General features: G+C 39.1%; 1 non-coding gene across 1 annotated transcript; it reads right to left on the reverse strand.

Annotated features, from left to right (window-relative positions):
* Positions 1 to 21,378: 21,378 nt before the first annotated feature.
* LOC124509732 (U2 spliceosomal RNA) lies at positions 21,379 to 21,571 on the reverse strand. The gene has a single exon (XR_006961508.1). It is a non-coding gene; the product is annotated as a U2 spliceosomal RNA (small nuclear RNA).
* Positions 21,572 to 25,252: the final 3,681 nt, after the last annotated feature.

Here is a 25,252-nt window from a genome sequence, read left to right on the forward strand (position 1 = left end):
CATGTCCTCATGCTCTCTCACACTCCAAACTGAACCAACTGTGAGGAATGGATTTAACAAGTTCAGCTCCATGAAAGCATACACGATGAATGCAGACAGAACCCCTATTTTTACAGGGGAAAAGGTCAAATTAGGCTCAAGCCAAAGAGATCAAACTAATGGTGGAATTTCAGGTGTGGTAAGGCAGGGTGAATGAGGAACGCCCCTGCTTACTGCACACCTGCTACTCCCAGACCGTTGAGTTAGGCAAAGATAGGAAGGTCAGGCTAGAGGGGGAGCTTCCGTAAATCTCACATCTGCCCTCATTGTGGTGCAAAACAGCTTCTCCTTTTCTTCAGCCCACAAATTTCATGAAAGTTCCTCTCATCAACAAACTCTGAACTGGAACCATACTGACACAGGAGTTATGGGAAATGTGGCTCTCAGCTTCTCTTCTGCAAAGCAGAAATTCTAAAAGTGGGAGGTGGTGATGCTTAGGTGAAACCTGGCACACAGCTGGAGCTCATTAAGTGGTGACCATCATCACCACCATCCACGAAGCAGCAGGGACACAAGCACTTAACTTCACAGCAGTTGGAGTATGTACTATTTTTCTCCTAGGTTATCTGTCCGTTGTTCAGTATCCCCCTTCTCCTACTTCACTGTGAAGGTACCAAACAAGGACTCGGGAATCACAATCCTAAAAGGCAAATGCTGGGGTGCCAGTCAGTTAAGTGTCTGACTCCTGATTTCGGTTCAGGTCATGATCTCACGGTTCATGGGACTGAGCTCTGGGTTAGGCTTTGTGCTGAGTGTGGAGCCTGCTTGGGATTCTCTGTCTCCCTCTCTCTCTCTGCCCCTCCCCAACTCGTGCTTGCTCTCTTTCTCAAAATAAATAAATAAACATTTTTAAAAGGCAAATGCCAAATAAGTCAGTAGTTTGGGAAAATATACTAAAGGATTTATAGGTTTGTGTTAACATCCCTAGCATGAAAGTGAGTCCTGGCTTTGGTGCTAGCAACTCTAGGACTTTGGACAAACTACCAAACCTTCCGGTAACTTTTTTATTGAAATGTTCAAGAGGCTGTGATACTTTGAGAAGAGCACATCATTCCCAAGAATGCATAACCTCAGTCTCATCAAGAGAACACTAAACCAACCCAAATTGAGGGACATGCTACAAAAAGACTGACCAATACTCTTCAAAATGTTAAGGTCAGGAAGAACAAGGGAAGACTGAGAACTGCCACAGATTGGAGAGTAAGGAGACATGAGAATTAAATGCAATAGAGGATCTTGGATTGAATCATGTAAGCGAAAAAGAGCTTTAGTGGAAAGCCTGGCAAAATACAAAAAGTCTGGAGTTAATAATATTGAACCAATGTTAATTTGAGTTTTCATAATTGTGCCATAGTTATTAAAGCTGTTAACATTATGAGAAGCTGGGTGAAGGGTGTATAGGAACTCTGTACTATTTTTACAATTCTTCTCTAAGTCCAAAATTATCCCAAAATAAAATGTTAAAATATAAAACTGTGTTACTTAAACAGTATCAAAATTGAATTCATCATTTTGCATTGGGCCGTGCAAATTATGTACCCAGTCCTACATGGAAGTCTATGGAGAACTGGATGAAACTCCTTTCCTGGGGTGCCTGGGTGGCTCAATCAGTTAAGTGACCAACTCTTGATTTCAGCTCAGGTCATGATCTCAAGGTTGGCGAGATGGAGGCCCGTATGGGGCTCTCCACGACAGCACAGAGCCTTGTTTGAGATTCTCTCTCTCCATCTCTCTGCCCCTCCCGCCCCCAAATAAACTTAAAATAAAAAAAAAAAAAACCCGGCCTGTGACACAAAATAATGAAGCAGCAGCAAAATGATTCCCACCAGCTTGAAGGGAACTTGGAAGGAGCAGAGACAGGAGCTTCTCCACCCGAATGGGTCTTGCGGACAAGAATAAGAATGGTTCTGGGTCAATGGCTAAAGACCAGGTGAGTCAAGTAGTTATCTCAGCTGATGATGGCTAAGAAAAATGACAATAACCTGATTCTGAACCCCCTCCTCACTCTTGGCATTGTATAAAACCACTTAAACTTAGAATCAATTCTGGAGAAAAGGATGAAAATACCCACCCACTGGTATTCTCCCAGACCTACCTCTGTTCACCTCCTGGGCTCTTCACTTGCATTCTTGGCAAACTCAAAAGCCTTGAATGACTAAGGCTAAGTTTCTACCCGCAGCGCGTAGAGGTTCAAAACAGAAATTAAGAGTGATGTCACCAAGACGGCAACACACAGGTCTGTGATTTCACCGTCCCTCACTGGAACAACCATTCCTGAACAAGACCACTGGGAGAATCTTGAAGCACCGGCTGAGGCTGAGGCACCCCCCTGCACCACAGAGACCAAGGCAGACCGCCCGAGATGGGTAAGAGAACTACACACGGACCGCAGCGCCCCTAACCCAGACCTGCGAGCACCACACGGACAGGCCTCCCTGAGCCTCAGGTTCCTTCCTTCCCTGGGAAGAGAGCCCGGGCGACAAGCGGTGCCCCAGCACCGTGGGTAGCTTCGCGGAAGCCCCCGTTCTGGTCTCGGCCCGCAGGGATTGCAGGAGAATCTGAGGCGGGCTGAGAAAGGGCGGGGTGGGGGGGGCGGTCTCAACAACAAGCACGCAGACCGGCGGCCGAGGCTGTAGCCCCAAGCGGGGGTGCTGCTCACCTGAGGAACTCGACTCGGCAGGGTGCACGTCTGCCGGACCCTGGTCCTCAAACAAGGAGTTGTGCCACCTTGGAGCCGCGACCGCCCAGGCCCCGGCCGGGTACTGAGTCACGGCCGCACCCGCGTCGAGGAGGCCGTCTCCCGCCATACCAGAGGCACTGGCGGGAACAGCTCGAAGCCTGCGCCTGCGTACCTGAGCGCAGCCGTAAGTGGGCGGGGCTGCTTGCCCGCGGGGCGGAGCAGGTACCGCAGGTGGCAATAACATTGTTACTTAAATATATGGTAACAGTTTACGTGGCCTTTGGCCAGTAAGGCTTAGATTTTCAGCTGTTTTTCACTTGTCTTTAGAGATCATTTCTGCATCTAGTAGAGGACCATCTCTGCAGCACTCCGGAACAGTGGCAATCTAAACCACGTTCACGCTCACTACCTCCTTTACCCTAATTTATTATTTTTTAATTTCCCGTCCCGTCCCAATGTTATTATTTTATTACAAATAAAAATGTGTCATATATTTAAATAAATATTAAAGTATAAAATGATATTATGCTTTAGTAACACTTCTTTTTTACCCAAGAAGGGTAAAACACTTCCAAAGTTTTCAATATCCTTATGACTATACCCACAATAGTAAGTCACTGTTGCTGGGTTCAACTATTCCATTTTGCTTATTAAGCAAGAAAGTAAACATTCCAACTGTACCACTTTTATGGAACGGGATGAAAAATATGTTATTAATTTTTTAAAAAAAAAACATTATGGATTGCATTAGTAAAAGAACAACCAAAGCATCAGTATTAAGAATATTTTAAATATTTATTCTATTTATTTGTAAAATAAGACGACATATGAAAGATAAACTTATTTATCAAACACAAGTCTTGTGAACAGCCATTTAAAATCTTTAACATTGAACTAATACAATAATGGAGCGATCCTGTGGCACTTTGAAGACAGAAAAGGTTTCATTTAGTTTAAAATAAAATATGCAGCACCCTTATGAAATTTATTTTGCTCAATCAGTGTGACTGTAAAGTTGTGCACAAAAAAATAAAAATAAGTTGTGCGTATATTATGATTCAAACTAAGAAATCATTTTAAACACTTTCTTAAAAGAAATAATGGGAAAAAAAAGGGGTGGGGGCACCTGGGTGGCTCAGTCGGTTAAGCGTCCGACTTCAGCTCAGGGCACGATCTCACAGTCCGTGAGTTCGAGCCCCACGTCGGGCTCTGGGCTGACAGCTCAGAGCCTGGAGCCTGTTTCGGATTCTGTGTCTCCCTCTCTCTGACCCTCCCCCGTTCGTGCTCTGTCTCTCTCTGTCTCAAAAATAAATAAACGTTAAAAAAAAATTAAAAAAAAAAGAAATAATGGGTATTATAAACTGTGCTAGCCAATACAGCACCCACTATCCACATGTGGCTATTTTAATTTAATTTTTAATCAGCTAAAATGTGGTAAAGTTTTAAAATTTAGTTCCTGTCTAATTAGCCACATCTCAAGTATTTAAGAGCTACACGTGGCTAGTGACATTACCATTATGTTGGTAATAGTATTAGACAGGACTGGTCTAGTAACTTATATCAGCAGCCACCCTAATAAAGTTAACCATGTAAATCTTGGAAACTTTTGGTGAATATAAAGTTTTTGTTCTTGTAATTTTGCTTCTAATCCAGGGGATATTTCAGATAACACAAAATAAAAATCAAATTTGAAATCTGCATATAAAATTTGAAATTTAACCTTGTCTAAGATATAATTTTATTACTTTTCCATATTAGCTATATTACCAGTAGTTTGTAAAATTATTTGTGAAACTGAATGGTGAGGCCAAAGATTATTTTAGATGAATTAATCTGAATAACTCTGTCCAAACTCTTTGGCCCTCTATGGAAGATTTTTTTTTACTTGAATTATTTACTTTTTAAGATCACTGTAACATAGCCTAAACATATAAAGATATGCATAGAAATACTATAATTTTATTAACCTAAAGGCAACTAACAGCAAATTATATATTTGGGTAACAGAGTCATAAAAATTATATCTTACATCTTATTTTTCTAAAATTAATTATACTATATTTCACTAAAATATTCTAAGTTGAGTTTTCAAAAGATAATGTCATTTGAAAAATGTATCTGTTCTACAAATTAACCATATAAAACAATCCTAAACTATTTCACAAGTCACCAAAATAACAAGACTTGTCAACTTTCACACAAATTACATTGACTGACCTATTTATTACTTTCTATTGAATTTCTTCTTTGCCTTATCAAAAAACTGATCTAGGATCAGAAAACTTATCTAGGAAAATCCATGGGTCATAAGCAAATGACTGCAGATAAAGAGTGAACTCCCACAAGGAAAAAAATTTGCTTCTTAACAATAACTAAAGATGCTATAAAATGAATGTAACTGAAGACCATTTGATAGGTTGAAAGCTAAAAGATGGCATTATAACTAACAGAATATTTCTCTTTTTTGACAAAATGTTTCTTAAACATAAATGATCAAACAATGAAATTATACAGTATTTCTATGGCTCACACATTCAAGAACTTTAAAGTGCTTAAGCTAAAAATAAAATCCTACTCATGAGCAAAATGGAATTTTTTTTCATTCTCCAATATTCTTGCCAATATCCTTTAAGATCACTTTTTTCTAATTGAATCTCTGATCAATTTTTTTTTCATTTAAACACTGTAAGATTTAAATTTGTATGCATTTCAACAGTAAAATCAATCAGAAAAACACAGTCTGTTTATAAAGCTTCACCCAGACATTTCAGAAACAACAACAACAGGGGTGCCTGGGTGGTGCAGTCGGTTAAGCGTCCGACTTCAGCCAGGTCACGATCTCGCGGTCCGTGAGTTCGAGCCCCGCGTCAGGCTCTGGGCTGATGGCTCAGAGCCTGGAGCCTGTTTCCGATTCTGTGTCTCCCTCTCTCTCTGCCCCTCCCCCGTTCACGCTCTGTCTCTCTCTGTCCCAAAAATGAATAAATGTTGAAAAAAAAAATTAAAAAAAAAAAAAAAGAAACAACAACAACAAAAATGTTAGTGTCTTAATCTGGTCAGATTCTTTTTATTCATAGTGATATATTCTTAAATTTAAATTACTTCAATGGAACCAAAAAGCCACCTGATAGGATTTTCTATGTTGACTCTTAGAAAACTGCTGTGATAAAATATTAACTGGAGGTAATTAGAAGAATGCTGTTTTTTAATCAGGAGTAAGTCAAAAAAACATAGGTCTCATGTCTGGAAAGCTTGGGTCAAACAATGAGATGTCAATCCTATGAATCCACTATGGATGGATGTATAAGAAAACCAACATGGGAGATTTGGTTATGTGCAAACCATACCTCCCTGCTGAGTCAGTGGAGCTCAGGCCTAAGATCTACAGTGACGATTCACTTGACAAATATTGAATATCCACTACCTACAAATTCCTACACTTGGCATTACGGTTTGCCTTTACAACTATGGCTCTCTACCTTACCACTGTGTCACTGGTGCTCAGATTTCCTCTGTCACTAAGAGCTAAATGTGCTATTCTCACTCTATATTTTTTTTTAAATTTTTTCCAACGTTTTTTATTTATTTTTGGGACAGAGAGAGACAGAGCATGAACAGGGAAGGGGCAGAGAGAGAGGGAGACACAGAATCGGAAACAGGCTCCAGGCTCTGAGCCATCAGCCCAGAGCCTGACGCGGGGCTCGAACACACGACCGTGAGATCGTGACCTGGCTGAAGTCAGACGCTTAACCGACTGCGCCACCCAGGCGCCCCTCTCATTCTATATTAAAACAGCAGTGAAAACAACCTTCAGGAGTTTACTACCATTCCCTTAATTAGAGGTTCTTATCGGAATGCCGCCCATCACTTTGTTCATGAGATGAAACATTACACATCTTCCTAACGCAATTCTTCCTAATGCAATTCTATGTGGGCAGAAAAAGAACACTGGGTATTTCTTTGGTTGTGAATGCAGAACTACACTGCCACTACAACAAGCTAATTTTGGAATTATAACTTGAGAAACTTACAGGATGATACAGCAGTAAAAAAAATGTAGAATTAGAATGGCTGACATTCAAGTACTTCAGTCAGTCAATATCTCTTGGCTCTGACTCTGTTAAAGGGTTTGTTGCTGGAAGCGGCTATGCTTTGGATGTGGACTTCATGAAGTCATATCTAAGACTACGGATACAACTATTGATAGCTGTCACACACAACTTCCAGTCATATCCACTTTCTGATAGATCGCAGGTTGGGTAGGCGTCTCCAAGAAATTCTGGTGGTAAAATCCAAAAACATTAGTTACTCAGAAATCACTTCTCAGAGAAATGAATTTATTCAGCCTCAGTTCTATTGCTGTGTCTATGAAAGAAAGGGTCATTAAAACTTTAAAACACATGGACTATATTATTAAATTAGCTGAACAAATCTTTTCATCTAAAAGGATAATATGAAATAGCTCCATTCTTAAATCATAGTGAAATAACAATATCCCATGAACTTACTACATAACCAGAATGGGAATCCTCTCCTGCCTTCAATACCCAATGTAAACTTTTCTCATTCTTAAATTTATCAAACATGCATGTTATTCATTATAACATGACATGCTAAGTCTTTGTAACACACAAGATGCTGAAGTATCTTTTTTACTTTAATTTTTTTCTTTAATGTTTATTTATTTTTGAGAGAGAGACAGAGTGTGAGCAGGGGAGGGGCAGAGAGAGAGGGAGACACAGAATCTGCAGAAGGCTTCAGGCTCTGAGCTGTCAGCACAGAGCCTGACACGGGGTTCAAACTCACAAGCTGTGAGATCATGACCTGAGCCAAAGTCCGATGCTTAACCAACTAAGCCACCCAGGTGCCCCACTTCTATACTTTTAGAGGCAAGAAGCTGTAACTGCTAAATTTTTTGGTGCTGCTTGGTTTATCTCAGACAAGAAAGAATGAGAGTCTCTAGATCTTGCAGTTACAGGAAACCGTCTATAAGGGAAGGTAACAAAGCAACAAAGCTCAAATTAGAAAAATTTAGGATATTAGAGAAAGGAGGAGCACACACAAAGGGAAAGGTAGAGAAGAGAGATGTTATTTAACTGGAAGAGCAGAACTGTCCTCAGATACTTTTTTAGATAACTTCTTTTTTAAAACTTATTTATGTATTTTGAGAGAGAAAGAGAGAAATGAGGGAGGGGTAGAGAGGGGGGAGGGAGAGAGAGAATCCCAAGCAGGCTCTGTGCTTTCAGTGCAGAGCCCGATGCAGAGCTCAAATTTATGAACCGTGAGATCATGACCTCAGCCAAAATCAAGAGTTGGACACTTTACCAACTGAGCCCCCCAGGCACCCCTCGGTAATTTCTGAAGTAAATCTGAGGTCTTACAAAAGGACCTGATGAATAATCCAGGCCAGCATTAGTTGGGTACATTAATCTCATTTATTTTTCAATAAGATTAAGAAGCTGGGAAATCAGGATAATGACATAAAAACAGCATAAGTCCAAAATTTTTAGCAAGGTATGTGACAAAGTTAAAAAGTTTTCATATTCAAAGGACTACTTAATACATCAGTGGTAGCCTGGGAGGAGGCTTTCACTGGTATGTCACTAGTGTTTTTTATGCTGCCAGACATTTTTCTTCACAAAAAAAGAAGTTATGGAAAGCAGGCTTGGCCCATCTGCCCATGACAGCAAAGCTGGGATGGATAACTAATAGACTGGAAGACAAATACAGCATCTGCAAAGCTTTCAACCGGCTGTAACAAGGAGCCTAAAGTGGTTGGTGTTTCCCAAAAAAATGTTCTCTGAAACACTAGTCATGAAAGAAGTTTCCTGGGGAAAAAGTTTACAGTTGTGCAAATGACAAATGCTACACTCCAGAGTTAGTTCCCACTGAAAAATCCCACAGTGAAGAGACCTGCTGATTCAAAGGTGTCAGAAGCAGATGCGTTCGTAGGGCTTATAAACGAGGAAAGTAGCAAGGCATGCAACAACAGAAGGTCAGGACTGTGGAAATCTGGGAGCTAGAAAAAGAACAATAAACGAAGCCTAAAACGAACAAAAGGAAGGAAATAATAAAGATCAGAGCAGAAATAAATGACATAGAAACTAAAAAAATGGATCGATGAAACCAGGGGCTGGTTCTTTGAAAAAGTTAATAAAACTGATAAACCTCTAGCCAGACTTATCAAAAAGAAAAGAGAAATGACCCAAATAAATTAAATAAAGAGGATAAATAACCACACCACAGAAATACAGACAATTATAAGAGAATATTATGAAAAACTATATGCCAACAAATTGGACAACCTGGAAAAAAATGAATAAATTCCTAGAAACACATAAATTACCAAAACTAAAACAGGAAGTAATAGAAAACTTGAATAGACCAATAACCAGCAAAAAATGGAATCAGTAATAAAAAAACTCTCCCAACAAACAAAAGTCCAGGACCAAAAGTCCAGATGGCTTCACAGGTGAATTCTACCAAACATTTAAAAGAAGAGTTAATACCTCTTAGTCTCAAACTTTTCCAAAAAAACAGAAAATGAAGGAAAACTTCCAAATTCATTCTATGAAGCCAGAATTACCCTAATACCAAAACCAGATAAAGACTCCACTAAGAAAAGAGAACTACAGGCCAACATTCCTGATGAACATGGATGCAAAAACGCTCAATAAAATACTAGCAAACCGAATCCACCAGTACATTAAAGGAATCATTCACCACAATCAAGTGGGATTTATTCCTGGGCTGCAAGGGTGGTTTAATATTCACAAATCAATCAACATGATACGCCACATTAATAAAAGAAAAGATAAGAACCATATGATCATTTCAATAGATGCAAAAAAATCATTTAACAAAGTGCAACATCCATCCATGATAAAAACACTCTACAAAGTAGGTTTAGAGGGAATATACCTCAACATAATAAAGGCCATGTATGAAAAACCCACAATATCATCCTCAATGGAGAACAACTGAGAGCTTTTCCTCTATGGTCAGCAACAAGACAGGAATGTCCACTCTCACCACTGTTATTTTTTTAAGTTTATTTATTTTTTTTTTTTAGTCATCTCTACACCCAACATGGGGCTTGAACTCATGATCCCAAGATTAAGAGTTGCTCTTCCAACTGAGCCCTCTAGGCCACCCTCACCACTGTTATTTAACATAGTACTAAAAGTCCCAGCCATGGCAATCAGACAACAAAAAGCAACAAAAGGCATCCAAATCAGCACAGAAGAAGTAAAATTTACACTATTTGCAGATGACCTGATACTCTACGTAGAAAACCTGCAAGACTCCATCAAAAAATTGCTAGAACTGAAACACGAATTCAGTAAAGTCAGGATATAAAATCAATGTACAGACATCTGTTGCATTTCTATACACCAATAATGAAGCATCAGAAAGAGAAATTAAGGAATTCATCCCATTTACAACCGCACCAAAAACCATAAGATACCTAGGAATAAACCTAACCAAAGAGGTATACTCTTGGTTGAAAGACCTATACTCTGAAAACTATAAAGCACTGATGAAAGACATTGAAGATGACACAAAGAAATGGAAAGACATTCCATGCTCGTGTATTTAAAGAACAAATATTGCTAAAATATCTAACATTTAATGCAATCCCTATCAAAATACCACAAGAATTTTTTTACAGAGCTAGAACAAACAATCCTAAAATTAGTATGGAACCACAAAAGACCACAAATAGCCAGAGCAACTCTGAGAAAGAAAAGCAGAGCTGGAGGCAACACAATTCTGTACTTCAAGTTACATTACAAAGCTCTAGTGATCAAAACAGTATGGTACTGGCATGAAAACAGACACATAGATCAATAGAACAGAATAGAAAATCCAGAAATGAACCCACAACTATATGGCCAATTAATCTTTGACAAAGCAGGAAAGAATATCCAGTGGGAAAAAGACAATCTCTTCAACAAATAGTGTTGGAAAAGCTGGACAGCAACTGGACCACTTTTCTACACCATATACAAAAATAAATTCAAAATGGATTAAAGACCTAAATGTGAGTGAGACATGAAATCATGAAAATCCTAAAGGAGAACACAGGCAGTAACCTCTCTGACATCAACCCTAGCAACATTTTTCTAGATAGGTCTCCAGAGACAAGGGAAACAAAAGCAAAAATAAACTATTGGGACTTCATCGAAATAAAAAGATTCTGCACAGCAAAGGAAACAATCAACAAAACTAAAGGGCAACTGCTGGAATGAGGGAATATATTTGCAAATGACATATCTGATAAATGGTTTCTATCCAAAAAATATAAAGAACTTATAAAACTCAACACTCAGAAAACAAATAATCCAATTAAAAACTGGACAGAAGATATGGTCAGACATTTCTCCAAAGAAGACATACAGATTGCCAAGACACATGGAAACATGCTCAACATCACTCAGCATCGGGGAAATACAAGTCAAAACTACAATGAGATATCACCTCACACCTGTCAGTATGGCTAAAATCAACAACACAAGAAACAATAGGTGTTGGTGAGGATGTGGAAAAAGGGGAACCCTCCTGTACTGTTGGTAGGAATCCGAACTGGTGCAGCCACTCTGGAAAACAGTATGGAGGTTCCTCACAAAGTTAAAACTAGAACTACCTTACAATCCAGCAATTGCACTACTGTGTATTTACCCAAAGAATACAAAAATACTAATTCCAAGGGACACCCCCCCCAATGTTTACAGCAGCATTATCTACAATAGCCAAACTATGGAAATGGTCCAAATGTCCATCGACTGATGAATGGATAAAGAATACTGGTATGTATGTGTATAAACACACACACACACACACACACACACACACACACACACCAAGTATTACTCAGCCATAAAAAAAAGAATGTAATCTTGCCATTTGCAATGACATGGATGGAGATAGAGAGTATTATGGTAAGCGAAATAAGTTAGTCCAAGAGAGACAAATACCATATGATTTCACTCATTTGTGGAATGTAACAAACAAAACAAATGAGCAGAGGGGAAAAAAAGAGAAGGAGGCAAACCAAGAAACAGACTCTTAACCGCAGAAAGCAAACTGATGGCTACCAGAGGGAAGGAGGGTAGGCAGATGGGTGAAATAGTTGATGGGGATTAAGGAGGGCACTTGTGATGAGCACTGGGTATTATATGTAAGTGTTGAATCACCAAATTGTACAACTGAAACTAATATTACACTGTATGTTAACTAACTAGAATTTTAAAAAAACTTTAAAAAATGTAGTGGATTGCCATCAATGGAAGTGTTCAAGGTGAGGAGAGGTGACTATATGTCAAAGCTGAGATCAAATTCCTGCTCTGGGGCAAAAGCTGTATTAGAGGATGCGTGATGTACTTCCTATTGCTAAGCTTTTATAGTTATGTCATATACAGACATAGATGGGAAGGTATAAGGATTGTTCGCTGATTGCAAATCTGCAGCCTACTAACTTTCTCCATGTAAATCATTCTCTAAAGAGCCCCTAAGTGATACTGAACTCTCATCATAGAGTGTGAACAATAATTTCTTCTATGAAATCACACCTTTGGCTACTAGACATATTTGACTACTAATTTCTGTAAGAGTTCCCTCCAAATAATAAAATCTGAGAATAAGAAATTATATTAGAATAGAATAAACTGGTTTATTCATTCAATGGGATTCCAATCAGCAGTTAAAATGCATGAACTTCAAAAACATAATGTTGAGTGATAAAAATTAGCAAAAGGATACACACTATATATCCCCATTTATGTACATTAAAACTATAGAATATTATATAGTATTTATGGATCTATCAATACAAGTAGCGGAAGTGTAAAATATGCATGCAAATGATAAATCTAACTCCAAGACTGTGGTTACTTCTGGGGAGAAATACAGGGAAAGGGATGATGGGAGAGAATTTTAATTATATCAGTAATAATTTATTATTAAAAAAAAAACACCTGGAGCACAAAAAGCAAAATACCTATATCTGTACTGGATTGACAAGTGATTATATTACTATATCATTTCTGTACATTTCTGTGTGTTTTATACTGAACTGATACTTTTACACAAATTATGTTGGAGGCCATAAAGTCCAGTCCTTCTATGAGTACAGGAATCGCCTCTCATCTCTGCTCACTGAGATTTTGCTCTGACTCTATTCATTCTTTAAGTTCATTTTGTCCTTATATTAAAGTAAAATATGCTTTCTGGTCATATTCTCCTCCTTGGGCCTGGCTCTGCCCAAGCCTCTAGGACAATGATGATTCTATCGTATTCTCCCTGCTGAGATAACTCAATGGCTGCCCTTCTACATGGAACAGAACTTTGAGTCTTATGGGAAATTTGTTAAAATATGCCCCATGTGGATAGTATGTCAAACTCATATTGAATATTTTTTACTACAAAAGACATCTTCTTGATTTGTAATATAATAAGGGATAAAACAAAATGAAATGCATAGTGTAATATCTTTAGTCTACTTTTAAGGAACTAATATATTCCAGATATTAAAAGAACTATAAAAGTCACCTTTTCCCCCTCACTTAAAAATTTTTTTAATTAGAAAGATAATATTTCTCCTATAAACACCTTCATTTCCAGATTGGTTACAAAGTCTGTGTCCTTTTTTTTTTTTACTGTAATGTAAGAGGAATTAGGCTTTGGTTTTTTGCCTGGTGGGTTAGCTCAGTGATGTCCAAATTGCAAACTGTGACCAATTACTAGGTCATGAGATCAGTGATGGCAGCACATTTTTAAAAATGTATTAGAATAGAAACCACTGGAATGTAATTCTCATAGAAATAATAAGCATTGCTTGTGAAACTTTTGCTTGTGTTTTTAAAAACTCATACACACATGTACTGAGTCACAACATAAACTGTATTTTTGACTATGAGTTGCAGTAAAAAACACATTTGAAAACAATTGGATTAGATGACAGCAAATGCTTACAAAAGGTGCTGTAAGCCAGCCTTCTTTAGTTCAGTCTGAAACACAAAGCGCTGTTCAAATTTGCTGGGTATGTGTGATATGAAGGCAGGAACCAAAGAAGAACTAACTAACTGAGATGGTGCTCAGAACTCTCTCTTTGCTGGGGACCAGCGATACAAATAAGAAATATTCTGCATCCTGCGTTTTCCAAATTAACAATTTCATAGAATTGCTTTTGGAAGCTTCATCCATATACATCATAGATAAAGACTACACTGTACTCATATGCACAAGAAAAATCTAGCAAATTAACCCGCTGTGCTATTGTTGACACTTTGGCAAATTGATAAAGCCCAGCAGCTTCGACCCTGATCCTCAGTAAACAGAGGTGTTTGAGTTTCCATATGCCTGGCAAGACAGAGCAATTAGCCTGGGAAATCCAAATGCAAAAGGAACACAATTTATGAAAACGCTCCTTGTTATGCTCTAAAGAGGGAATTAGTTACAGCTCCATCTTTCCTTAAAATACACACAAACTGAATGGATTGTCGTTTCTGTCCTTCTGTAACATAATTTGCTTTTTATTTATTCTCACATACTCAACTTGTAACCCACCTCGAAGAGCGTTAATCCTATTCGGATTAAGGGCATACAAGCCATGCCCCAAGCTGCCATAGATGTTACTTCTTATCAGGACTTCCTCTGTGAACAGGTTGCGAATTAAGTATATGGCTGACAGCTCTGGGCGAGACTTCACTTTTGCCATACTTAGCACTGAATGCGGCAACTGGATATTTCTATCTGGATTTCCAAGATATTCTAGAAGCAAAAGAGAAAGAAGATGTCAACTTCCATGGCAAATGTAGGGTTCAAGTTTTTAAAAAGGCTTTAACAGAATGGTTGATTTTTCTGAATTTTTAGGCTCCAGAATTTGAGACGTTAAAAAAATTAAAGCCTTAGGGCACCAGGGTGGCTCAGTCAGTTGAGTGTCTGACTTCGGCTCAGGTCATGATCTCGCAGTCCGTGGGCTCAAGCCCCACATGGGGCTCTGCATTGACAGCTCAGAGTCTGGAGCCTGCTTCAGATTCTGTGTCCCCCTCTCTTTCTGCCCCTCCCCTGCTCACACTCTGTGTGTGTGTCTCTCTCTCAAAAATAAATAAACATTAAAAAAAATATTAAGGCCTTAAGTTTTTAGTGTATCATGAGATAGCATGACAAATGAAATAGGAATCACTGCTGATATGATTACACATGTTCTGATCATTCAGGAAAGTGATTTAGTGTTCTTTTGCCTTTCAGGATATAATCAGTTTTAACATTCCATTTAGTAATAAATTCTAAGTAATTTTCATGCATCGTTGTCCTCTATAAAAAAAAAAAACGCTTTTCCAAAAAGAAGCAACAGGAGCACCTGGATGACTCAGTCAGTTGAGCGTCTAACTCGTTATCGGCTGAGGTCATGATCTCACAATAGTGAGATCAAGCCCCCAGTCAGGCTCCGTGCTGAGTGTGGAGCTTGTTTAGGATTCTCTCTCTTCCTCTCTCTCTGCCCCTCCCCAGCTCGCACTCTGTCACTCTCTCCCTCTCTAAAATAAATATATAAACTTTAAAAATCATTTTTAAAAAAGGAACAAGGTTATTACTGAAATTTTTATAATTTTTAAAATGTATGTTTTCTGGGGCACCTGGGTGTCTCAGTTGGTTAAGCGCCCGACTTTGACTCAGGTCATGATCTCACAGTTCATGAGTTGGAGCCCTGTGTTAGGCTCTGTGCTGACAGCTCAGAGCCTGAAGCCTGCTTTGGATTTGTATCTCCCTCTCTCTCTGCCCTTCTCCTGCTCATACTCTGTCTCTCTCAAAAATAAATAAATGTTCCAAAAAATGTAAATGTAGGGGTTTTTTTATTGGTTATTAAACTCATCATTTAAAAATCAGCAAACTCCAAAGGAAACAATCAACAAAACTAAAAGGCAACCGACAGAATGGGAGATGATATTTGCAAATGACATATCAGATAAAGGGTTAGTATCCAAAATCTATAAAGAACTTATCAAACTCAACACTCTAGAAACAAATAATCCAGTGAAGAAATAGGCAAAAGACATGAATAGACACTTCTCCAAAGAAGACATCCAGATGGCCAACCGACACATGAAACAATGCTCCACATCACTCATCATCAGGGAAATACAAATCAAAACCACAATGAGATACCACCTTACACCTGTCAGAATGGCTAACATTAACAACTCAGGAAACAACAGATGTTGGTGAGGATGTGGAAAAAAGGGGAATGCTTTTGAAATATTGGTGGGAATTCAAACTGGTGCAGCCACTCTGGAAAACAGCATGGAGGTTCCTCAAAAAACTAAAAATAGAACTACCCTAAGACCCAGCAATTGCACTACTAGGCATTTACCCACGGGATACAGGTGTGCTGTTTCGAAGGGACACATGCACCCCCATGTTTATAGCAGCACTATCCACAATAGCCAAAGTATGGAAAGAGCCCAAATGTCCATCGATGGATGAATGGATAAAGAAGATGTGGTATATATACATATGATGGAGTATTACTAAGCAATCAAAAGGAATGAAATCTTTCCATTTGCAACTACATGGATGGAACTGGAGGGTATTATGATAAGTGAAATTAGTCAGAGAAAGACAAAAATCTTATGACTTCACTCATTTGAGGACTTCAAGAGACAAAACAGATGAACATAAGGGAAGGGAAGCAAAAATCACAAAAACAGGGAGGGGGACAAAACATAAGAGACTTTTCAATATGGAGAACAAACAGAGGGTTACTGGAGGGGGTGTGGGAGGGGGGATGGGCTAAATGGGTAAGGGGAATTAAGGAATCTACTCCTGAAATCACTGTTGCACTATATGCTAATTTGGATGTAAATTTTTAAAAATAAAAAATAAAATTAAAAAAATGTTTAAAAAAATCAGCAAACGCAACTTAGTTATCTTATTTTAGATAACTTATTTGAACCCAAAAGTAAATTTTAAGCCTATTCTCATTCCTCAACTCTACAGCCTAATTATCACCAACTCTCATCAGTCCTAGTCATTCAAATTAACCACACTTAAAAATATCATATTTTACACATAATAAAGAATTATTTGTTGGAGAAAATGTTAGAGAAATACAATAGGATTCTTACAGGTCCATAAACGTATTTTTCATCTTGAAACATTCATCATTTAATGAGTAACAGTATTAATTACTGAATCCCCCAGATCCAACATTTAGCAAGAGACATTAAATTATTCAAAAGTTCACTTAGTGGGTCCAAAGACTTCACTCTGGAAGATTAACCTAGCAATATTTATCAAGGCCTGAAAAAAAGATTAATACCCTTTAACCTGGTATTTCAAATTCTGAGAACCTAACTTGAGAAGAGAACCCAGGGTGCCTGAGTGGCTCAGTCACTTAAGCATCTGACTTCAGCTCAGGTCATGATTTCACTGTTTGTGAGTTCGAGCCCCATGTTGGGCTCTGTGCTGACAGCTCAGAGCCTGGGGCCTGCTTCGGATTCTGTGTCTCCCTCTCTTTTTGCCCCTCCCCCACTCAAGCTTTGTCCCTCTCTCTCTCTCTCTCCCTCTCTCTCCCCCTCCCCTTCTCTCTCTCCCTCTCAATCTCTCTGTCAAAAATAAACATTAAAAAATTTAATAAAACAAAGAAAAGAATCCAATTATGTACAGAGCTATACAAAGGAATTTTCTGGCAGCATGAATTGTATGACTAATAATCCTCTCCAAAAAAAATCCGCAAAAAAAAAGAGGGAGGTAGTTAAAGAAATTAGAGCACTTAATGGAATATTATATACCTGTTAAAAGCAATGATCATAAACACTGGAGATTCTAGAGGAAAAACATACAGCTATCATATTTAAAAAGAAGAGCATAGAAACCATAATGTTTTAAAAGGTAAGAAAAAAAGTAGAAGAAAATTAAAATGCCCATAATAGTGTTTTACAGTATCTTGATGGGATACAGTATCTTGTGGGAGCTTTTCTTCCCTCCCAAATACTTTCCAATTTGTAAGAATCAAATGGTGTAACAGACTATACACAAACTGGGCAGCTCAGCTGCCTGGCTCACAATTTGCTTAATTGGCTCTATCCCCTGGTTCTAGACCTCTGACCTAAGCACCCCAAATCAGATTCTTTCTCCTAGGAATCTGAACGGTGACCAGAGAAAACCAGAACCTAGATATCATGGAAGACACAGAGACCCACAGACCTCAATAGACCCCAGAGGCCGCACTCTGGGGCCTGGCAGTTTGGCTCCTGCATGTGGCTCGGTTTGTTCTTTCCTTCTTTAAATCTCAGAGCTATTCACCCTCTGATTTTTGTTATGGTTTAATTGGGCCAGAGTTTGTTTCTATGGCATACAACCTGAACAAATAGAGTAGTTCTATTACTTTTATAATGGAAAAAATATAATGGAAAAAATATAAAGATGCATCATTTGAATAATTTCATCTAAACAGGTTCACAGGTAATATTCTTCCTTAGGGGTGACATGGGGGCTGGGGAGAAACAGAAAATAGTTTTGCTACCTCCAGTGCCACTACACCCCAGCGTACTGAGGGAGGGGTATTGGGAAGCATGAGTGGCAGGTGGTGTGGTCACCTACAGAACCGACTGCCGCTTGACACTAATCAAGTGGGATGTGCCTCCAGCAGACAGCTAGCGGTAGGGGCAAAGTGTTCTGACAGATGGGATTCATCAATTCACACAAAAGCTCTTTAAGGAGCGCCAGCCATGTGCTGGGCACAGAGAGAGCAAAACACCTGAATTGCTTCTGGCTCATCCAGCTGTAGCACCTTCTCCTTCACCTGCGGAGCAAGATGCCTAAACTAAGGGGCAACTGGGTGGCTCAGTTGGTTGGGTGTCCAGTTTCGGCTCAGGCCATGATCTCACGGTTCATGGGTTCAAGCCCCATGTTGGGCTCTGTGCTGACAGCTCAGAGCCTGGAGCCTGCTTTGGATTCTGTGTCTCCCTCTCTCTCTCTGCCCCTCCCCGGCTCACACTCTGTCTCTCTCTCAAAAACAAATAAACATAAAAAAAAAAAAGATGCCTAACCTGAGGGTTCACACTGGCTGAAAGAATTAGCTGAGAACTGCTTTTCAAAGGAAAAGTAACAGGTTTAGCTTAATGTTAAAAACTACCAGTCTCAGAACTAGGTTGTCTGTTTTCATTAACTCCTTAATATAAGAGATTAGGTTGTTTAGATTTCTTATGAAAACTTTCAAACATACATAAAAGTAGTACAAGGAGATCCATAAATGCATCACCCAGATTCAACATGTATCATCAAGAGAACTTATTTTAACTCACCCAATGCTTCGTAAGATACCAATGAATTATCAGTGGAATGTTCTTTAATTCCTTTGGGGCAAGCGCTGCTGTTCTGCTGAGAATTCCCATTTCCTCTTGTTTCTGAGGCAGCTGCTTGCTGAGATAACTGGGAACTGCTTTCACTGCCTTTACCATACCTCGTACCGTTCAAATCTGCAGCCACTGGTGTATCAGGATTGGTAGGGCCTTTACTGTTGTCACCAGCTTTCTGCTGAAACACCAAATTGTATTTATAAACAAAGTCCCATTGGGAGAAAATATGGACATGTTCTATCAGGTACCAGAGCCCCCCAGGTTGGTAAGGAAGCAACCGTCTCCAATAAGGTGAGCGAAAGCCGTGATAGAAGGAGAGGTGTGGCTTCCTCCTCAAACCGCCTTAACTGCCTGCTTTTTGGAGAACCTGGCAGCTTTATCTAATTACCTGAATGATAATTGCTGGCACAAAATAAGTGCTTAGGAAACATCTCATGAATAAACGAATAAATCAGCTTCTTGGAGATGACAACTTGTGGGGTTTTTTTTTTTTGAAATATTTTTGTTTTCTTTCTCTTTCCTTGATGGACAGAGACTCTAGGGATGTCTAAAGACCCTCAGGATCTTTTTAATTTTAAAGCTGTGCTTGAGTCCCATTTTCCTGGCATATTCAACCAGAATCTTTGATGGAAGGAGTGGGAAAGCTCAGGCATTAATTACATTCTTTAAAAGTGTCTCGCACGATTCTAATACATACCGGGGGCTGACAACCACTGCTCTAGGTCCGGGCTTCTCAAACTTCAATGTGCACACAAATCACCTGCGGGTCTTGCGAAAATGCAAATTCTGCCTCAGTGAGTCTGGTGTGGACCTCAAGACTCTGCATTTCTCACAAGCTTTCCTGTGGTGCTGCTGCTGCTGCTGGTCCGCGGACCCACTTTGAGTGGCAAAGACCTATCCCTCTCCTAGTCAAGTACACAGCAGGCATTTGGCAGATGCTGCTTCTCTTCTGACGCCTAAGCAAATATGCAAATTACCATTTTCCAGGCAGTATCATAATTTTACATTCAAATGTTTAGGGTGCAGTTTTTGTAGGATATAAAAGGGAATGTGAAAAATAAGCAGATTTGGTTTCAGACAGATGGTGCGTGAGCTATCACTGAAATCAAGCCGTTCACCAGGAAAACATAAGCTCAGCTACAAATATTCTTGGCAGAGAGTTTCCAGAAACTCACTCCAGAGACGCAGGAGTGACTGTATGTGGTGAGAATAACATGGGATTTTTAGAGGGGTGGGTAGAAATGAGAAATTGTTGAGTTAAATGCTTCTTCAGGAGAAGGCAATAGATAGGACACTCTCCCTCTCCCCTACTGGCCTGTTCATGTTAAAAAATCTCTAATGAGAGGCGCCTGGGTGGCTCAGTCAGTTAGGAGTCCGACTTCGGCTCGGGTCATGATCTCACAGCTCGTGGGTTGGAGCCCCACTTTGGGGTCTGCACTGACAGCTCAGAGCCTAGAGCCTGCTTCGGATTCTGTCTCCATCTCCTTGCCCCTCCCCTGCTCGCGCGCTCTCTCTCTCAAATATAAAATAAAACATAAAAAAAAATCTCTAATGCACTTTGAAGATAGAATGGATGAGAGAAAAGCTAGATTCCTGTTTACCATGTAACTGTGGAAAGTACAACATATCTACGATTGCTTAACCTCATGACATGCATGCTTTTCACCAGGTCCTGCCATCACTGAAGGCGAACAAGCACCTGTGCCATCCATAAGTACCATTAGAACAGCTAAGCAGCACCACAGTCTGCTCTTTTCTGTGTTACTCAATGGGATACTGAAAAAGATTTACCAAATACCTTCACAGCTGAAACTTTTTTCTAGCATACACCGTGGCTTCAAAGATACGAACTCTAACACTCCATTTGATTGCTTTTATCTTTAGGGTATTTGTATGGAGGATAAATGTCAAAGAGTGAAACAAAACAGGCACAGAACATACGCTGCCCCTTAATTACATAAACAAGAATTGAGAACACAGCCTAAAGATCCAGTGTCTCATGCTATCCATTCCGGAATTGTACACAGTATGCAATTGTACAGCAGCGACCATATTTAAATAAAAAAGAACTTACTCGTATTGTGTTGGCTTCAGAACGCAAACAGCTGATCAGAGAATTGATATCGGCAATACAGGTTTGCCAGTAATTTCCATATTCACGCAAATCATAGTCGGGAAAAACTGATTGCAGATGTTCTGCAAAGAGCAGAAAGCGTTTATGAAAATTTTAAAAAAGAAAAAAAACCCAAAGAACTGACAAGACATTTTTTATTCAAAAAGCTGAAATTTTCTATTTTGAATTGTCATTCTCTTCTCTCTGAGAGTTTAGAAATTCCGTCCAAAGAGGATGCTTTGCTGAGTATCTCACTTCTTCTAATGCACAATTCCCTATAAAACATTGACTTAGGGAGCCGCTAACGAGCCACTGGTGCTTTTATTAAATTAATAAGAACATATACTACACTTGATCTTAGCCAAAAGGCTGAGAAGTGATGACGTTTTGGTGCTTTTTAAAAAAAGTGTGGGCTCAGTTGGTTGAGCATCCAACTCCTGCTTTTGGCTCAGGTCATGATCTCATGGTCGTGAGATCAAGCCTGGCTTCAGGCTCTATGCTGGGGGTGGAGCCTGCTTAAGATTCTCTCCTTCTCCCTCTGCCCCTCCCCAACTCACATGTTCTCTCTCTTTGTCTCCAAAAAAAAATTAAGAGTTAAAAAAGTATGTAACAGAAAGTCAAATATTTCTGGGTGTTAATGCCCTTGAATAACCCTATGGATAAGTTAAAACTAAAAAGGAAACCTGAAAATAAACAGAAAATCGTGTTATTGCAAATATTATTACACCATAGTCTATTTGTGCCTACATGTCTATCTTCCCTGTAAGCTATTCCCTCTGCCTAGAATACCCTTCCTATTTATCTAGCTAAGGAATCCTCCCAAATCTAGCTCAAATGTTTTGTCCTTAGTAAGCCTTTCCTAATGCCCTCACAGTATTTGCTTTGCTCTCTGAGCTTCTACATTACTGCCTGGATGAGAATTGATCTGTTTCCCTCAACAGTTCCTTTCTAGACTGTGAACTCCTTGTGGGCAGAAATACTTATTCATTGTTGTGGCCTCAGTGCCTATGAGTTCTAGGACCTTCATACAAATTGCTGGAAGGCGGGAATACAGGAGGCTAAAATGGATTAATCATGACATTCTATTTCTGTGTTGCCAGTTACTAGCATAGAAGTGTGTTTTATTCTCCTGCATTTTGTGGGGTGGGGCGGGGGGGGGTTCTTTATTTTTTTAGTACCAGGTTTCAGCACTGAAGAAATGACTTCATTCTAGCCATAAGCAACAATAATCAAGAAAGCTGGTCTTGTTCCATTAGCCTATGGACAAGTTTTACTCTTTACAAGCTGTTACCCATTACATAATATTAAATTGTAAAATCTGGGTCAGACAGGTGAAAAAATAAACAGTTCTAAGATTTGCATCGACCTCATCACTATCTCTTCAACTGCCAATAACATTCATCAGATGACCAAATGATGATAAAACAAGATTCCATAATGACTTTACATACCTCTTAATGCAGCCATTTTGTTTGCATCTAGAGGTCGGAGGCCTTGGAAATTGACACCTACCCAGCCGTCCATCAGAATTTCCTTGGAGAACAAAATATGAATCAGGTAGCGGACTGCATGCCTAGGATTAGCCTTCCTTTGTGCAGTCAGCAAATGAGCATCAAGCACCCTGACATTCCTTTTTGGATCACCGAGATACCCTTTTAAAACAGAGGGAAAAAGTAAAATCTTTGTGTTTTTTTCATGCAAGGCTACCATGAAAGTGCCCAAGAAAAGGAAACTAATTGATTTCTAATTCACTAATTTCTACTTGGGTGAATTTTTTTCTGTACTTCTCTCTTCTTTTCCTTAAATGAGTCTCTTTGATGCCATCTGCATAACAGCATTTTTCACCTTTTCTAGTCTTGAATTCTCCATACTTGAACTAATTGTTTCATTGTCTTGAATAAATTCAATTCTTAGGCTAAAGATGCATATGTAAACATGTTGCTCTGAGATCCCATTGCTCCCTTTTACAGACTAAAAGTACACTCAGAGCTATATTCCTGAGTGAGTATATGTTCCCTGAAAATGATTTGGAAAAAACGGGTAGGCATAATTTAAAAAATTTTAAGGGGCGCCTGGGTGGCTCAATCAGTTAAGCATCCGACTTCAGCTCAGGTCATGATCTCACGGTTCGTGGGTTCGAGCCCTGTGATGGGCATTATGGTGACAGCTCAGAGCCTGGAGCCTGCTTTGGATTCTGTGTCTCCCTCTCTCTCTGTCCCTCACCCCCACCTCTCTCTCTCTCTCTCTCTCTCAAAAATAAAAATAAACATAAAAAAAGAAAATTTTAAAATAGCTAGCATTTATTGAGTAACTACTATATATCAGTCACTATGTTAAATATTTTGCATCTATAATCTCAGTTTCATCACCCTAATGACATTATGCCCATTTAGAAGATGAGGAAACTGAGGCCCACAGAAGTTACTTGTGAACAAGATCACAGAGCCAGTTTTTAAATCTGTTTATAAACCAAGTTCTCTGAACCATTAATCTGCTGATGTCTTCCATTCTTTTTACTATTTCTTGTTTTTAAACACAAAATTAAAATCATACTTCATATATAGTCTGAATCCTGCTTTTTCAATTATCTCGAACATGTCTCCATTTTCTTTAGTTCTTGTTTTGTTTTGTTTTTTTTTCCAAGTCTGCATCTGCATTCCTATCTTCATGATTTTCCTGACAGGTGACACTCAGGTTGGACTTGGGTTCTGAGCATTGCGTTAAGAGCTTTAAATGAATAATTCCATTTGATCCTCACAATTCTATGAAATAGGTACCAGAATTTTTGTCACTTCACAAATGAAGAAACCAATACTTAGGTTATATAAGTGACTGAAGGTCACATGGTTAGTAAGACCTAGAGCTGGGATTTGAACCCAGGCAATCTGACTCAAGAGCCCATGCTCTTAACCACGATGCTTTACTGCTTCATGTATGTCCATGGATATACCAGGAATTACTTCACTAATTCCCTATGGCTGCTTATTTGGCTGTCTCCAATTGTCCATGATTCTCTAAAGAAAGTTCTTGTACCAAAATTTTAATATAAATCTTTTTTATTAATTACATCTTCAGATAGAAGTGGGATTACTGAGTCAATTGGCATAAATACTTCTATGGATTTTTATAGAAATCACCCTTCAGAAAGTTTTTGCCAGTGTATACTTCTAACAATAGCATACCACGGTGCCCATTTAGTAACAGAACAATTTTGGAACTTTTTTCTACTTTGGCCAACAAAATGATTTAAAAGAAAAGCATCTCCTCTAGGACAGGAGTCAGCAAACTACAGTCCACAGGGCAATCTCACTACCATTTTTTGTAAATGAAGTTGTATTGGCACATAGCCACGCTCATTCATCTACCTACATCTGTGGCTGCTTTCATGCTACAGCAGCAAAGTTGAGTAGTTGTGACAGACACCAGATGGCCCACAAAGCCTAAAATAGTTACTATCTAGCCCTTTACAGAAAAAGTTTGCTGAGCCCTGTGCTAGAATATTAATAAGAGATTATCTACTTAGAAGTAGAGACACAAAGGAACTATAAAATATTAGGAAGGTTTGCCCTTAGAAACCATGGAACTTAGGGTCACCTCATCTCTGCCACTGTGGCTTGGCAGGCAATACACAGCTCAGGTCATGATATCACGGTTCATTGGCTGGAGCCCCGCATCGGGCTCTGTGCTGACAGCTCAGAGCCTGGAGCCTACTTCGGATTCTGTGTCTCCCTCTCTCTCTGCCCCTCCCCCGCTTGCACTCTATATCTGTCTCTCAAAAATGAATAAACGTTAAAAAAAATTTAAAAAAAAAGAAATATGAGATTTAAAGCCAGAGAGAACTGAGTTAGAGTTCCAGAATTGGCACTCACCAGGTCTTAAGGCTTTGAGAAAGGGAGTAATAAAAGTACCTACATATGGGGTCATTTGAATGTTAACAGAGAAGAGACATGTCAGTTCATTAGTACAGTGCCTTGTACACACTCAATAAATGTTAGCCATTATTATTAATATAACCTAAAACCAACCCTTAAAATAGGAAACAAAAACCTTCCATTTGCCTGT

The sequence above is a fragment of the Lynx rufus genome, unplaced genomic scaffold (genome assembly GCF_022079265.1).
Source record: "Lynx rufus isolate CCGP_SWC_20201006 ecotype Redwood Valley unplaced genomic scaffold, mLynRuf1.p SCAF_14, whole genome shotgun sequence".
Classification (NCBI taxonomy): domain Eukaryota; kingdom Metazoa; phylum Chordata; class Mammalia; order Carnivora; family Felidae; genus Lynx; species Lynx rufus.